Below are 16,642 nucleotides of genomic sequence, written 5' to 3'. Positions count from 1 at the left end.
GGCCCGGTCGGGCAGAGCCCGAACAAACTACGTGACACCCCCCCTCTCTTCATCTCATGGGCCCACCACCTGTGGGAAGACCCGTTGGGGTCGGGTGCGCAGCCACATGGGTGGCAGCGAAGGTCAGGGGTCTCGACGGACCAGACCCGGGCGGGCAGAAGCTGGCTCTGGGGACGTGGAACGTCACCTCGCTGTGGGGAAAGGAACCGGAGCTTGTGAGGGAGGTGGAGCGCTATCAGTTAGATCTGGTGGGGCTTACCTCCACGCACAGTCTCAGCTCTGGTACCGTACTCCTGGATAAGGGTTGGACTCTATTCTTCTCCGGAGTTGCCAAGGGCGTGAGGCGCCGGGCGGGTGTGGGGATACTCATAAATCCCCGGCTGAGCGCCGCGGTGTTGGAGTTTACCCCGGTAGACGAGAGGGACGCCTCCCTGCGCCTAAGGGTTGTAGGGGGGAAAACTCTGACTGTTGTTTGTGCGTATGCACCAAACAGCAGCTCAGAGTACTCGGCCTTCTTGGAGACCCTGAATGGAGTCCTGTATGGGCTCCAGTAGGGACTCCGTAGTTCTGCTGGGTGACTTCAACGCCCACGTGGGCAACGATGGAGACACCTGGAGAGGCGTGGTGGGGAGGAACGGCCTCCCTGATCTAAACCCGAGCGGTCGTTTGTTATTGGACTTCTGTGCTAGTCATGGATTATCCATAACAAACACCATGTTCGAACATAAGGGTGCTCATAAGTGTACCTGGTACCAGAGTACCCTAGGCCGAAGATCAATGATCGATTTTGTGATCGTGTCATCTGATCTGAGGCCGCATGTTTTGGACACTCGGGTAAAGAGAGGGGCGGAACTGTGAACCGACCACCATCTGGTTGTGAGTTGGATCAGGGAATGGGGGAAATTTCCGGATAGACCTGGTAAGCCCAAACGAGTAGTGCGGGTGAACTGGGAACGTCTGGAGGAGGCCCCCATCCTAGGTATCTTCAACTCACACCTCCTGCTGAGTTTTTCTGGCATTCCTGTGGAGGTTGGGGGCATTGAGCCGGAGTGGGCGGTGTTCAAAGCCTCCATTGCTGAAGCTGCGGCGGCTAGCTGTGGCCTCAGGGTCTTAGGCTCCTCAAGGGGCGGTAACCCCTCGGACACCGTGGTGGACACCGGTGGTCAGGGAAGCCGTCCGATTTGAAGAAGGAGGCCTTCCGGGATATGATATCCTGGAGGACTCCTGACTCGGTTGCAGGGTACCGACAGGCCCGAAGGGCTGCAGCTGCTGCCGTGTCGGAGGCTAAGCAGCGGGTGTGGGAGAAGTTCGGAGAGGCCATGGAGAAGGACTTTCGGTCGGCACCAAAGTGTTTCTGGAAGACTATCCGGCACCTCAGGAGGGGGAAACGGCGAACCATCCAAGCTGTGTACAGTAAGGATGGGACTCTGTTGACCTCAACTGAGGAGGTCGTCGGACGTTGGAAGGAACACTTTGAGGAACTCCTAAATCCGAATAACACGCCCTCTATGTTGGAGGCAGAGCTCGAGGTTGATGGTGTTTCGTCGTCAATTTCCCTGGTGGAGGTCACTGAGGTAGTTAAACATCTCCGCAGTGGCAAAGCCCCAGGGATTGATGAGATCCAGCCAGAAATGCTAAAGGCTCTGGGTGTTGAGGGGCTGTCATGGTTGACACGCCTATTCAACATCGCGTGGGAGTCGGGTACAGTGCCAAAGGAGTGGCAAACCGGGGTTGTGGTTCCCCTGTTCAAAAAGGGGGACCAGAGAGTGTGTGCCAATTACCGGGGTATCACACTTCTCAGCCTCCCTGGTAAAGTCTGCTCCAAGGTGCTGGAAAGGAGGGTTCGGCCGATCGTCGAACCTCAGATTGAAGAGGACAAATGCGGTTTTCGCCCCGGACGTGGAACTACGGACCAGCTCTTCACTCTCGCAAGGATCCTGGAGGGGGCCTGGGAGTATGCCCATCCGGTCTACATGTGTTTTGTGGATCTGGAGAAGGCGTATGACCGGGTCCGCCGGGAGAAACTGTGGGAGGTGCTGCGGGAGTATGGGGTAAGGGGGTCTATCCTCAGGGCCATCCAATCCCTGTACTTCCAAAGCGAGAGCTGTGTTCGTGTCCTCGGCAGCCAGTCAGTTTCGTTCTCAGTGGGTGCTGGTCTCCGCCAGGGCTGCGCCTTGTCACCAATCCTGTTTGTGATATACATGGACAGGATATCGAGGCGTAGTCGTGGTGGGGAGGGGTTGCAGTTCGGTGGTCTGAGGATCTCGTCACTGCTTTTTGCAGATGATGTGGTCCTCATGGGATCATCGGCCTGTGACCTTCAGCACTCACTGGATCGGCTGGCGGCCGAGTGTGAAGCGGCTGGGATGAGGATCAGCACCGCTAAATCTGAGGCCATGACTCTTAGCAGGAAACCGATGGATTGCTTACTCCGGGTAGGAAATTAGTCCTTAGCCCAAGTGAAGGAGTTCAAGTACCTCGGGGTCTTGTTCGCGAGTGAGGGTACTATGGAGCGTGAGATTGGCCGGAGAATCGGAGCAGCGGGGGCGGTATTGCGTTCGCTTTACCGCACCGTTGTAACGAAAAGTGAGCTGAGCCGCAAGGCAAAGCTCTCGATCTACCGGTCGATCTTCGTTCCTATCCTCACCTATGGTCATGAGGGCTGGGTGATGACCGAAAGGACGAGATCGCGGGTACAAGCGGCCGAGATGAGTTTTCTCAGAAGGGTGGCTGGCGTCTCCCTTAGGGATAGGGTGAGAAGCTCAGCCATCCGTGAGGAACTCGGATTAGAGCCGCTGCTCCTTTACTTAGAAAGGAGTCAGCTGAGGTGGTTCGGGCATCTGGTAAGGATGCCCACTGGGCGCCTTCCTTGGGAGGTGTTTCAGGCACGTCCAGTGGAGAGGAGGCCTCGGGGAAGACCCAGGACTAGGTGGAGAGATTATATCTCAACACTGGCCTGGGAACGCCTCGGGATCCCCCCGTCAGAGTTGGTTAATGTGGCCCGGGAAAGGGAAGTCTGGGGCCCCCCGCGACCCGACCCCGGATAAGCGGACGAAAATGAGATGAGATGAGAGTTGACGGCAGGATTCGAACCTGCACGGGGAGACCCCAATGGATTTCTAGTCCATCAACCTTAACCACACAGTTTCGACATTTCAATTCTCTATCATGTTCAAACATTTGCATTCTGCAACATTTTTGGTAGGTAAAGCATTGCGTGACATCATTTTGTTTAAAGATTCATTACACAGTAACATTCAGCAATGTTTCGTGATCGGATCATTTTTTACTTCTACCTTATATAAGGGATTCATTCATAATCATCGCGTCACCTTCACTACAATTTGGAGATGCCGGGGATTGAACCCGGGACCTCATACATGCGAATCATACGCTCTACCACTGAGCTACATCCCCTTTTTGTATTATTCAGTACATCTCTACTATCAATACCTGAAGCTTTGCTTAATGATACAGCCAATCAATAGGTTGACTTGCACTAGGCCATCCTAAGAGATGAAGATATTTGGCCTGCCTGCTAAAAGCAGAGGTGGTAAACTGGTGTGGCAGATTTCAATCATGGAGCGGGGGATCCAATGGATTTCTAGCGCATCAGCTTAACCGCTTGGCCAGGACAATGGTGCTTATCGACCTCAAGTCTATCAGTTGTTCGAACAGTAACAGACTGCAACGCTTGAGGCTGTGTGATCAAATTGTGAAATAGTCCTACACCCTTGACCACAGCTTGCTTTGATCACATCTTAGTGATCGGACCTCAGCACTCCTACATGAGAAGCTTTACAGATGAGCCGAAAACAGATTACTTCAATTGTACATGTGGCAACCGATACATGAAAGTTTGCTTAACGATACAAGAGGGGAAATTGGTTATCGACTGGCAGTACGGTATCATACATTTCTTAGAGAAGTAGTCTGCGTTCAGATAGCAGAACTGGCCAACGCTTGTCGGCAGGCCTGAATCTTCGTCGTGACGCAACAATGTTTTTCTCTTCTGTGGCTGTCAACACTTAGTGCATAAACGTACCGGACTCATATCAATGTGTTGACCGGCACTAGCTTTTGAGCGCACACTAGCTTTTGAGCGCACAAGCGCTATAATTCTCCCATTGGTTTGGGGAAGGAATATCATGCGGACCGACATAATGGAAACGGAAAATGGAAACGGAAAAGGCTTGGATGGAGTAGACTATGGAAAGAAAGACCAGAGGGGAGAAGAGGCTGGAGAGAAAGAGAATAAATATGATAAAGAACTGACCGTGAGTGTTGAACTGATCGGGGAAGATCCAATAACGGTGATGGAGTTCATGAGAGTGAAGAAAGAGGTGTGTGGGGAGTTGATGAAGTGCCGTAAAACAGGATTGAAAAAGTATAAATTGACAATGGGACATCTCAGCGGGAAAAATAAACTTATGGACGGGTTCAAAATAAGAGGGGTTAGTATAATTGCAAAAGAGCTTACCAGTGACGAAACGGTGGTGTCGTTCTTGGAGCTTCCGGCGTACACCACGGACAATGACGTTATTCTGAAGCTACAGGGGTGGGGGGTCTCAGCTGCCTCACCGATCAAAAGAAGAATGTGGCCTGGCACTAACATTGCAGACGGGACCAGGTTTCTGAAAGTGAAGTTTAATGACTTGGTCAGGTCGTTGCCGTATTCTACGAAGTTCAGCACAGCTACGGGTCCCCAGTACTTCCGGGTGATCCACGACAGACAGGAGAAGGTATGTAGGATCCAACCGGGGCACATTCTGAGGGACTGTCCGGAGTTCAGTGGCCACAGGTGCCATGGACAGGGGCACTATGCAAGAGAGTGTGGCACAGACGAGGAACAGAGGCGACAAGGAGGAGAAGGCGGGAGCCGGGAGACGGACGTCGGCGAGGAGGAGGAGCGACCGAGAGGAGAGGGAGGAGAAGGCGGTAGCGGAGCTGAGGCGACTGAAGCAGAAGGAAGTGGCGTTGGAGTCGGCGGGGAAGGAGAGAAGATGGACGAGGAGCAGGAAGGAATGGCAGAGGACGTGACGGCAGCGGAAGAGTTAACGGAGACGGGAGGAGAGAAGGAAAGGGAGGAGAACGGCTGCAGCGCGGACAGTGCGGTGAGAGGGACGGACGAGCGAGAGGAGCGGAGCAGCGCGGGTGAGGGAGCGAAAGGAGGGGAGAAGATCGGGGTAAAGAGTGGAATGACTGTGGTGGGACAGGGAGAGGGAAGGTCGGTGGCAAGGGGGATTAAGTGGGAAAAAAAGTGCAAATTAATAACATAACGTGTGGAATCTCTTCTCATTTATACTTTTAATGATCAGGATAACTTCTTTTAACGCTAATGGGCTAAGGGACAGGAACAGGAGGCAGCAAACCTTGATGGTGTGTGAGGCAGAAATAATATGTTTACAAGAGACATATTGGGATGAGGAGGTTATGAGGGTGGTTGAGAGAGAATGGATGGGGGACATGTATGTGAATAATGGTGGTGTTAAATCAAGAGGGGTAGCAATTTTAGTGAAAAGGGGAGTGGTTGAGAATGTGACGAAGTGTGTGGATGATGGTGATGGGAGGGTGATAGGAATTACTTGGGTAAAATATGTCGATTGTTGAATGTGTATGCGCCGAATGAGGTGAAGGAGAGGAGGTTTTTTTTTGAGGGATTGGGGGGAATGTGTGTGGAAAACTGTTTGGTGGTGGGTGACTTTAACGTGTGGTGTGGGAGGTTGGATGCTTCTACGAGTGTGTGTTTCAGGAATGACTCGTCAAGAGGTTTGTTGAAAGAGGTTATGAGTGTGAATGGTTTAATAGATGTGTGGAGAGAAAGGAATCCAGAGGGGAGGGTTTTTTCAAGGAGGCAAGTGGTGAGAGGAGTGTTAAAACAGAGTTGGTTAGATTTAGTCTTGAGTACAAATGGCATTGCAGGTAGGATAGGGAGAATTGATTATAAGGTTACTGCGCTTAGTGATCACATGGTGTTGGGGTTTAACTTGGGTCAGGGGTTTGAGAGGAGAGGGGGAGGCGTGTGGTGTATGAATGGTGAGTTGCTGAGAGAAGAAAAGTACAAAAGGAAAGTGAGAGAATGTATATTGAGGAGGAAGAATGAGAGAATGTATGAGGAGGACATTGGGAGGTGGTGGGAGACTTTGAAAGGAGAGATAAAGGAATTGAGTATGGGTTATAGTAGAGGCAGGAATATGATACAGAGAGAGAGAGAGAGGAGGTTAAAGGGAGAGTTAGCTAGAGAGGCAAAGAGAGCGGATGAGTTGGTAGGCTATGATTTGGGGAAGTATATTAGAATTAAAGATGAACTGAAGGAGATAGAACTGAGGAGGTGTATGGGTGCAATAGTCAGAAGTAGGGCCAGATATGTGATTGAGGGAGAGAAATGTACAGGATTCTTTTTAGGATTAGAAAAGACGAAGCAGAAGAAGAATTATTTAGAAAAGGTGGAAGGAAAGGAAGGGGAGATGATTACTGATTTTGTAGGGATAGCTGAAAGAGTAGAAGATTTTTATAGGGATTTATTTAGGAAAGAAGAAGTGGATGAGGAGAGTATGAGGCAGGTGTTGGATAGTGTGAAAGCCAGGTTGAGCGATGATGATAGGGAGATGTGTGAGACAGGAATAGGGACGGGTGAAATAAATGAAGCGATAGGAGGGTTAGGGAGAAATAAGAGTCCAGGGATAGATGGGTTAATTGGTGAATTTTATGTTGAGTTTAGGGAGGAGTTAGTGCCAGTGCTGGAGAGGTTATTTAGATGGATAGAGGAGAAGGGCGAGATACCGCTGAGCATGTCGACAGGGTTAGTAACGGTGATACACAAGAAAGGGAGTAGGGTTAAGCTACAGAATTATAGGCCACTTAGTATGTTGAATGGTGATTATAAAGTTTTAGCAAGGGTGTTAGCCAACAGGGTCAAGCAGGTAATAGGGAAGGTGGTGGGAAGCACACAGGCATATAGTATACCAGGTAGGGACATAGCAGACACAATTAGCAGTATTAGGGACATAATAGAATATATGAAGAGAGATAAAGGGGGGATAGTTGTAAGTTTAGATTTGAACAAAGCATTTGATAGGGTAGATCATGATTATTTATATAGAGTGTTAGATAAATTTGGTTTTGGGCACAGGTTGGTAGGATGGATAAAGAGGATGTACGACAGGGCAGTGAGTTGCTTTAAAATCAATGGGATAGTCACAGACGCATTTAGACTGGAAAGGTCGGTTAGGCAAGGCTGTCCGCTGTCGGCACTGCTGTACTCCTTGTCGACAGTGCCGCTAGCGGCACTACTAATGCAGAATGATAGGATCAGGGGGATAGAGTTACCAGAGGGGCGGGTTAGTTTATTATTTCAGTATGCGGATGACACGACAGTTACAGTTAGGGACAGGGAAAGTGTAGTTGAGGTTTTAGGTAGTGTAGAGTTGTATGGCAGGGCATCAGGGGCGAAAATAAACATGGAAAAGTCAGAAATAATGTATGTAGGTGTGGAGAGAGCAGGTAGGAGGGAGATAGGATTGAAAGAGGAAAAGGATTATTTTAGGATATTAGGTGTGAACTTGGGGATAAAGGATAAAGAAGGGAGAGATATGCAGTTTGAAGGGATAATGAATGGTATTAGGAAGACGTTAAGGTTTTGGAAACTTAGAGGGTTGAAGCTGAAGGGGAAGGTGACAGTTGTGAATGCGTTGGTAATGAGCAAGCTTGTGTATGCAATGAATGTGTTGGATGTGCCTGATAGAGTTTTGAAGGAGGTGGAGAGAATGGTGAGTGAGTTTGTGTGGGGTGGGAAGGGAGTTAGGATAGCCAGGGAGGTGATGGAAAATGAGTATGAGGATGGTGGGTTAAAATTGATTAATTTAGAAAGGAGAAAGAAAGCACTTAGGGTGAAAATGGTGGTGAGATATCTAAAGGACAAGAGGGATCATATATGGAAGGTGTTTTTAAGGGAAGCAATTAATAAATGCGGTGGGTGTGGAGAGAGTGGAGTGTATATGGAACTAAAGAAAGGTATGTTGAGTGGAGTGTCTGAATTTTATAAGGAGGTGTTGGGAGCGTGGGGAGAGTTTGTGAAATGTGTGAAGTATGAGTGTAAGGATGTTAAGCAGGTATGGGAGCAACCAGTGTTTTTAAATCCAAAAATAACATTTGAAGGGAACACAATTTATAACAGGGTGATTTGGAGAGCAGGGGTTAGGAAGGTGAAGGATTTAGTTTATGAGTATGTACCTGGGTTCATGAGGGCACAGGTAATGGTCGACGAGGTGAGGGAAAGAGGGGATGAAATATGGTTGGGTACGGCACAGGGAGTGTTGGAAAGGATCAAGGAGGGTATGCCGAGAGAATGGGTTGGGATGATTGAGAGAGAGGCTGTGGTGAATGGAGAATGAGAGATAGAAATGTATGTGGGGGAAGGAGAAAGGAGGGTGAGTCTGAAGAGTTTGAAAACGAGAGTAATGTATTGATGTCTAAGAGGGAAAGAAGTGAGGAGACCGGCTGCGGAGAAAGTATTGGTTAGAGTGATGATTGATATGGATCTAGGGGGAATATGGAGGAATTTAAGAGTGAAATGGAACTGTATTGAATGTGAAGATTTTGATTTCCTTTTGCGGCACAATAGGGTGTTTAACAATTTAATAATCAGTAGGTTTGATGTGAATGTGAGGAAGGAATGTGATGTGTGCGGAGTGGGGGTGGAAACGTGTATGCATGAGTTTGTTGAATGTTGTGAGTTGGAGGGATACTTTGTGAAAATTAAAGGATTAATAAACAGATGTTGGGGAGGAGGGTTTGTGGAGAGAATGGAATGGAGAGAGTTGTGGCTGTTTGGGGTGATAAGTAAGGTGGAGGGTTGTAATGTTAATCTGTTAAATTATGTTTTAAGCCACGCAAGGTTTGCTGTCAAGCTCAGGAGGAATTTGGCCCATTATGAGGAGAAGAGAGTTGAGGTATGGAGTGTTTTTAAAAGTATAATGAGAAGAGATGTGAATATGGTTTATAGATCTGTTGGGGAAGATGAGTTTCTGGGAGGGTTTGTGGAGGGGAGCACTTTTGTTGTGCTTGGAGGCGATGGGGAAGTGAAATTGGATTTTGGATGAGTTGAGGTCAGCAGGGTGACAGACTATTTTTTATTTCTTGTTAATTAGTGTTTTAAGTTCATGACTTTTTTGATTTGGTGAGGGGCCAGTGTATTGAAGGTTTTTACAAAAGCATCCTGGCTAACCCAGTATTGTTTGTAGTTATTTTGGTTTGAGATGGATCTGAAGTATCTTTCTTGTTTTATTTGTTTTATGTTTTATTTATGTATGATGGTGTATGTATATATTTTGTGTTAATAAAAAAAAAAAAAAAAAAAAGGCACGCCCGATCTCGTCTGATCTCGGAAGCTAAGCAGGGTCAGACCTGGTTAGTACTTGAATGGGTGACCGCCTGGGAATACCAGGTGCTGTAAGCATTATACTTTTTCAACTCGAGCTCATTGGATGCAATGGCCTACCGTGCGCTGATCTTTAGCGCCCACTGTTTTGGAGAATTTAAGCAACATACAGAATCTGACGACGTCTCCTCAAACTCTATTTGTGAAACATGTGGACAGTGTAGTGACGTAGCAGAGAGCTGCAATGACGGCGGTCCACCTTAGTCCATCCCTGGTTTTGCAACGCTACGTTTCTTCAAAAGATCACGCAAACGATGACGCCCAAGCAGTGTAATGCATTGCGTTCAAATATGTAACTCTGAGTCTGGAATAACGTATTCATTCATTCATTATGGATCTAATCATTGTTTCTGTACAAGTCCCGTCTCTGGCCACGGCAGCGCTCTCACTCCTTACGTCCTCCTCCTGTATAAAAGCTAATATGGTCAAGCCTATAATTGCTTACGGCCATACCACCTTAGGGACGCCCGATCTCGTCTGATCTCGGAAGCTATGCACGGTCGGGCCTGGTTAGTACTTGGATGGGTGACCGCCTGGGAATACCAGGTGCTGTAAGCATTATACTTTTTCAACTCGAGCTCATTGGATGCAATGGCCTACCGTGCGCTGATCTTTAGCGCCCACTCTTTTCGAGAATTTAAGCAACATACAGACTCTGACGACGTCTCCTCAAACTCTATTTGTGAAACATGTGGACAGTGTAGTGACGTAGCAGAGAGCTGCAATGACGGCAGTCCACCTTAGTCCATCCCAGGTTTTGCAGCGCTACGTTTCTTCAAAAGATCACGCAAACGATGACGCCCAAGCAGTGTAATGCATTGCGTTCAAATATGTTACTCTGAGTCTGGAATAACGTATTCATTCATTCATTATGGATCTAATCATTGTTTCTGTACAAGTCCCGCCTCTGGCCACGGCAGCGCTCTCACTCCTTACGTCCTCCTCCTGTATAAAAGCTAATATGGTCAAGTCTATTATTGTCTGCGGCCATACCACCTTAGGCACGCCCGATCTTGTCTGATCTCGGAAGCTAAGCAGGGTCGGGCCTGGTTAGTACTTGGATGGGTGACCGCCTGGGAATACCAGGTGCTGAAAGCATTATACTTTTTCAACTCGAGCTCATTGGATGCAATGGCCTACCGTGCGCTGATCTTTAGCGCCCACTGTTTTGGAGAATTTAAGCAACATACAGAATCTGACGACGTCTCCTCAAACTCTATTTGTGAAACATGTGGACAGTGTAGTGACGCTGCTAGCAGGGAGCAGCAGAGAGCGGCAATGACGGCGGTCCACCTTAGTCCATCCCAGGTTTTGCAACGCTACGTTTCTTCAAAAGATCACGCAAACGATGACGCCCAAGCAGTGTAATGCATTGCGTTCAAATATGTAACCCTGAGTCTGGAATAACGTATTCATTCATTCATTATGGATCTAATCATTGTTTCTGTACAAGTCCCGTCTCTGGCCACGGCAGCGCTCTCACTCCTTACGTCCTCCTCCTGTATAAAAGCTAATATGGTCAAGCCTATAATTGCTTACGGCCATACCACCTTAGGCACGGCCGATCTCGTCTGATCTCGGAAGCTAAGCAGGGTCGGGCCTGGTTAGTCCTTGGATGGGTGACCGCCTGGGAATACCAGGTGCTATAAGCATCATACTATTTCAACTCGAGCTCATTGGATGCAATGGCCTACCGTGCGCTGATCTTTAGCGCTCACTGTTTTGGAGAATTTAAGCAACATACAGACTCTGACGACGTCTCCTCAAACTCTATTTGTGAAACATGTGGACAGTGTAGTGACGTAGCAGAGAGCTGCAATGACGGCAGTCCACCTTAGTCCATCCCAGGTTTTGCAGCGCTACGTTTCTTCAAAAGATCACGCAAACGATGACGCCCAAGCAGTGTAATGCATTGCGTTCAAATATGTTACTCTGAGTCTGGAATAACGTATTCATTCATTCATTATGGATCTAATCATTGTTTCTGTACAAGTCCCGCCTCTGGCCACGGCAGCGCTCTCACTCCTTACGTCCTCCTCCTGTATAAAAGCTAATATGGTCAAGTCTATTATTGTCTGCGGCCATACCACCTTAGGCACGCCCGATCTTGTCTGATCTCGGAAGCTAAGCAGGGTCGGGCCTGGTTAGTACTTGGATGGGTGACCGCCTGGGAATACCAGGTGCTGAAAGCATTATACTTTTTCAACTCGAGCTCATTGGATGCAATGGCCTACCGTGCGCTGATCTTTAGCGCCCACTGTTTTGGAGAATTTAAGCAACATACAGAATCTGACGACGTCTCCTCAAACTCTATTTGTGAAACATGTGGACAGTGTAGTGACGCTGCTAGCAGGGAGCAGCAGAGAGCGGCAATGACGGCGGTCCACCTTAGTCCATCCCAGGTTTTGCAACGCTACGTTTCTTCAAAAGATCACGCAAACGATGACGCCCAAGCAGTGTAATGCATTGCGTTCAAATATGTAACCCTGAGTCTGGAATAACGTATTCATTCATTCATTATGGATCTAATCATTGTTTCTGTACAAGTCCCGTCTCTGGCCACGGCAGCGCTCTCACTCCTTACGTCCTCCTCCTGTATAAAAGCTAATATGGTCAAGCCTATAATTGCTTACGGCCATACCACCTTAGGCACGGCCGATCTCGTCTGATGTTGGAAGCTAAGCAGGGTCGGGCCTGGTTAGTACTTGGATGGGTGACAGCCTGGGAATACCAGGTGCTGTAAGCATTATACTTTTTCAACTCAAGCTCATTGGATGCAATGGCCTATCGTGCGCTGATCTTTAGCGCCCACTGTTTTGGAGAATTTAAGCAACATACAGACTCTGACGACGTCTCCTCAAACTCTATTTGTGAAACATGTGGACAGTGTAGTGACGCTGCTAGCAGGGAGCAGCAGAGAGCTGCAATGACGTTGGTCCACCTTAGTCCATCCCAGGTTTTGCAACGCTAAGTTTCTTCAAAAGATCACGCAAACGATGACGCCCAAGCAGTGTAATGCATTGCGTTCAAATATGTAACTCTGAGTCTGGAATAGCGTATTCATTCATTCATTATGGATCTAATCATTGTTTCTGTACAAGTCCCGTCTCTGGCCACGGCAGCGCTCTCGCTCCTTACGTCTTCCTCCTGTATAAAAGCTAATATGGTCAAGTCTATAAATGCTTACGGCCATACCACCTTAGGCACGCCCGATCTCGTCTGATCTCGGAAGCTAAGCAGGGTCGGGCCTGGTTAGTCCTTGGATGGGTGACCGCCTGGGAATACCAGGTGCTATAAGCATCATACTATTTCAACTCGAGCTCATTGGATGCAATGGCCTACCGTGCGCTGATCTTTAGCGCCCACTGTTTTGGAGAATTTAAGCAACATACAGAATCTGACGACGTCTCCTCAAACTCTATTTGTGAAACATGTGGACAGTGTAGTGACGCTGCTAGCAGGGAGCAGCAGAGAGCGGCAATGACGGCGGTCCACCTTAGTCCATCCCAGGTTTTGCAACGCTACGTTTCTTCAAAAGATCACGCAAACGATGACGCCCAAGCAGTGTAATGCATTGCGTTCAAATATGTAACCCTGAGTCTGGAATAACGTATTCATTCATTCATTATGGATCTAATCATTGTTTCTGTACAAGTCCCGTCTCTGGCCACGGCAGCGCTCTCACTCCTTACGTCCTCCTCCTGTATAAAAGCTAATATGGTCAAGCCTATAATTGCTTACGGCCATACCACCTTAGGCACGGCCGATCTCGTCTGATGTTGGAAGCTAAGCAGGGTCGGGCCTGGTTAGTACTTGGATGGGTGACAGCCTGGGAATACCAGGTGCTGTAAGCATTATACTTTTTCAACTCAAGCTCATTGGATGCAATGGCCTATCGTGCGCTGATCTTTAGCGCCCACTGTTTTGGAGAATTTAAGCAACATACAGACTCTGACGACGTCTCCTCAAACTCTATTTGTGAAACATGTGGACAGTGTAGTGACGCTGCTAGCAGGGAGCAGCAGAGAGCTGCAATGACGTTGGTCCACCTTAGTCCATCCCAGGTTTTGCAACGCTAAGTTTCTTCAAAAGATCACGCAAACGATGACGCCCAAGCAGTGTAATGCATTGCGTTCAAATATGTAACTCTGAGTCTGGAATAGCGTATTCATTCATTCATTATGGATCTAATCATTGTTTCTGTACAAGTCCCGTCTCTGGCCACGGCAGCGCTCTCGCTCCTTACGTCTTCCTCCTGTATAAAAGCTAATATGGTCAAGTCTATAAATGCTTACGGCCATACCACCTTAGGCACGCCCGATCTCGTCTGATCTCGGAAGCTAAGCAGGGTCGGGCCTGGTTAGTCCTTGGATGGGTGACCGCCTGGGAATACCAGGTGCTATAAGCATCATACTATTTCAACTCGAGCTCATTGGATGCAATGGCCTACCGTGCGCTGATCTTTAGCGCTCACTGTTTTGGAGAATTTAAGCAACATACAGACTCTGACGACGTCTCCTCAAACTCTATTTGTGAAACATGTGGACAGTGTAGTGACGTAACAGAGAGCTGCAATGACGGCGGTCCACCTTAGTCCATCCCTGGTTTTGCAACGCTACGTTTCCTCGAAAGATCACGCAGACGATGACGCCCAAGCAGTGTAATGCATTGCGTTCAAATATGTAACTCTGAGTCTGGAATAACGTATTCATTCATTCATTATGGATCGAATCATTGTTTCTGTACAAGTCCCGTCTCTGGCCACGGCAGCGCTCTCACTCCTTACGTCCTCCTCCTGTATAAAGGCTAATATGGTCAAGTCTATAATTGCTTACGGCCATACCACCTTAAAAAACTTTAATTTGAAAATTTTGAAAGTCACGGATATCATTGCACCTTACAAGGTTAAAACGATTTCTGGAAAGCAAAAGGCACCCTGGAGAAAAGCTGCTTCTGTAACAGCACAGAAAAAAGAATGCAGGAAGGTTGAACGCATCTGGCGTAAAACAAAACTTCATATTCACCATGATATCTACAAAGAGAGCCTCCGTGCCTACAATTCAGACTTCAAAAGTGCTAGAGAAACATTTTTCTCCAATATCATTAAATCCAATAATAATAATGCAAAAACCCTATTTGCAACTGTTGACAGACTGACCAACCCCCCAACACAAATTCCACCTGATCTCCATTCCACGCAGAAATGCAATGAGTTTGCAGCTTTTTATACTGATAAAATTGAAGGCATCAGACGCGCCATCAATATCTCCACTTCAAACAAAAATGTTGGACTACCACCCTGTTCAGGCAAAAGTAACGTGGCAGGGATGGCATGCTTTAATGTTATTGACTCTAAAACTCTTGTGGAAACTGTTACACAACTAAAGCCATCCACCTGTTGCCTTGATTCTTTACCTACCAACCTCTTTAAGAATGTTTTTGACTGCCTAGCAATAGACATATTGCAGATAGTTAACAACTCTCTCCAGTCATGCAACTTCCCAAAAGCCCTGAAAATTGCAGTTATTAAACCCCTTTTAAAAAAGCGGAGCCTAGATACCTCTATTATTAACAACTACAGACCAATATCAAATCTGCCCTTCATAAGTAAAATCATTGAGAAAGTTGTCCTCCAGCAACTTAATCACTTCCTGGCATCAACTGGTTGTTATGACACCTTCCAATCAGGATTTCGACCCCTGCACAGCACTGAGACCGCCCTCATTAAAGTTGTAAACGACATCCGTCTTAACACAGACTCTGGCAAAACCTCAATACTAATGCTACTAGACCTCAGTGCTGCATTCGACACTGTAGACCATACAATACTTTTGGACAGGTTAGAAAACTGGGTGGGGCTTTCAGGCACAGTCTTAAATTGGTTCAGATCCTACCTACAAAGTAGGAACTACTCTGTTTCCATCGACTTTGAAACATTTGAACATATTACACCAATTCTTAAATCGTTACATTGGCTTCCTGTAGGTCAGAGAATTGATTTTAAAATCATGTTGCTAACCTATAAATCCCTACATGGTTTAGGCCCAAAATATTTAACTGATATGCTTCCACTACATAAGCATTCTAGAACACTAAGATCTTCTGAGACCAATCTGTTAATTATCCCCAGAGTAAACACGAAACATGGGAAAGCAGGATTTAGTTACTATGCAACAATTAGCTGGAATAAACTCCCTGAGGATTTAAGACTTGCCCCAACTCTGAGCACCTTCAAAACAAGATTGAAGACTTTTATGTTTGCTTTAGCTTTCTGCTAAATCTTAAATGCTTTATTTTACCTTTATTTTACTAAAATGCCTTTTTAACTTTCCCTTTATTTTCTATTTTTACCAGAAAAATACATGACATTTGCTGAGTAATGAAGTTGTGTCATTAAGAGCTTGACGAAGTGAAAACTTAAGGTTACGACCGTAACCCCGGTTCTCTGATAGCATGAGTGAGGTATCTCACATATGGGGTACGCCTCTCCGCGTATCCCTCAGAAGCACTTTATCACTACGCCAGCCGTGATTGGCTGGCCACGTCTGACGCACCCCGGGTCAGCCCCCTATATAAGTATCTGACCGTGCGTACAGCGTCATTCAAGGTAGCAACCTCTTCTCGCTCACCGCAAGAAGGGCAATCCGGTGAGATACCTCACTCATGCTATCAGAGAACCGGGGTTACGGTCGTAACCTTAAGTTCTCTTTCAAGCAATCGTGAGGTATCTCACATATGGGATATGTTTACTCCCGTATTGCCGGACAAGCCAACCTCAACGATACGTGACCATTCCAATCATGACAGAGCGCCCTGCGCTCCCCCTGAGGTCACACTTAAAACAGCGTGAGCCAAGCGAGGCGCAGTAACGTCAAGTCGGTAAAACCTCACGAACGTAGTGGGTGAAGCCCAAGAAGCGGATTCGCACACCTCCTGCAACGAAACCCCTTTAAACAAGGCCCACGACGTGGCAACGCCCCTTGTTGAATGCGCATGCAAACCAACAGGCGCCTCCAGCCCTTTTGCTGAATAAGCCAAAGCTATAGCCTCAACAACCCAGCGTGATAAACGCTGTTTTGTGATAGGTTTACCCTTGTGAGGGCCAGACCATGAAACGAACAATTGATCCGCCTTCCTAAACGATAGGGTCCTTGACACATAAGCTCTCAGAGCGCGTACAGGACACAACGTGTGCATCCGCCG

General features: G+C 47.4%; 4 non-coding genes and 5 pseudogenes across 4 annotated transcripts; 8 read left to right on the top strand and 1 right to left on the bottom strand.

Moving 5' to 3' along the window:
- Positions 1–3,345: 3,345 nt before the first annotated feature.
- On the bottom strand, positions 3,346–3,417 carry trnaa-cgc (transfer RNA alanine (anticodon CGC)). Its single transcript has one exon. It is a non-coding gene; the product is annotated as a tRNA-Ala (tRNA).
- A 6,461-nt stretch (positions 3,418–9,878) lies between these two features.
- Positions 9,879–9,997, top strand: LOC115533733 (5S ribosomal RNA). Its single transcript, XR_003974232.1, has one exon. It is a non-coding gene; the product is annotated as a 5S ribosomal RNA (ribosomal RNA).
- A 421-nt stretch (positions 9,998–10,418) lies between these two features.
- Positions 10,419–10,537, top strand: LOC115533746 (uncharacterized; annotated as a pseudogene).
- Positions 10,538–10,972: 435 nt separating this feature from the next.
- On the top strand, positions 10,973–11,091 carry LOC115533743 (uncharacterized; annotated as a pseudogene).
- Positions 11,092–11,512: 421 nt separating this feature from the next.
- On the top strand, positions 11,513–11,631 carry LOC115533745 (uncharacterized; annotated as a pseudogene).
- Positions 11,632–12,066: 435 nt separating this feature from the next.
- On the top strand, positions 12,067–12,185 carry LOC115533750 (uncharacterized; annotated as a pseudogene).
- Positions 12,186–12,620: 435 nt separating this feature from the next.
- LOC115533735 (5S ribosomal RNA) lies at positions 12,621–12,739 on the top strand. The gene has a single exon (XR_003974234.1). It is a non-coding gene; the product is annotated as a 5S ribosomal RNA (ribosomal RNA).
- A 435-nt stretch (positions 12,740–13,174) lies between these two features.
- LOC115533749 (uncharacterized) lies at positions 13,175–13,293 on the top strand (annotated as a pseudogene).
- A 435-nt stretch (positions 13,294–13,728) lies between these two features.
- LOC115533734 (5S ribosomal RNA) lies at positions 13,729–13,847 on the top strand. Its single transcript, XR_003974233.1, has one exon. It is a non-coding gene; the product is annotated as a 5S ribosomal RNA (ribosomal RNA).
- The last annotated feature ends 2,795 nt before the right edge of the window (positions 13,848–16,642 follow it).

The sequence above is a fragment of the Gadus morhua genome, chromosome 20, assembly GCF_902167405.1.
Source record: "Gadus morhua chromosome 20, gadMor3.0, whole genome shotgun sequence".
NCBI lineage: Eukaryota > Metazoa > Chordata > Actinopteri > Gadiformes > Gadidae > Gadus > Gadus morhua.
The sequence above is the reverse complement of the archived record's forward strand: the minus strand, read 5'-3'. Positions and strand labels throughout refer to the sequence as shown.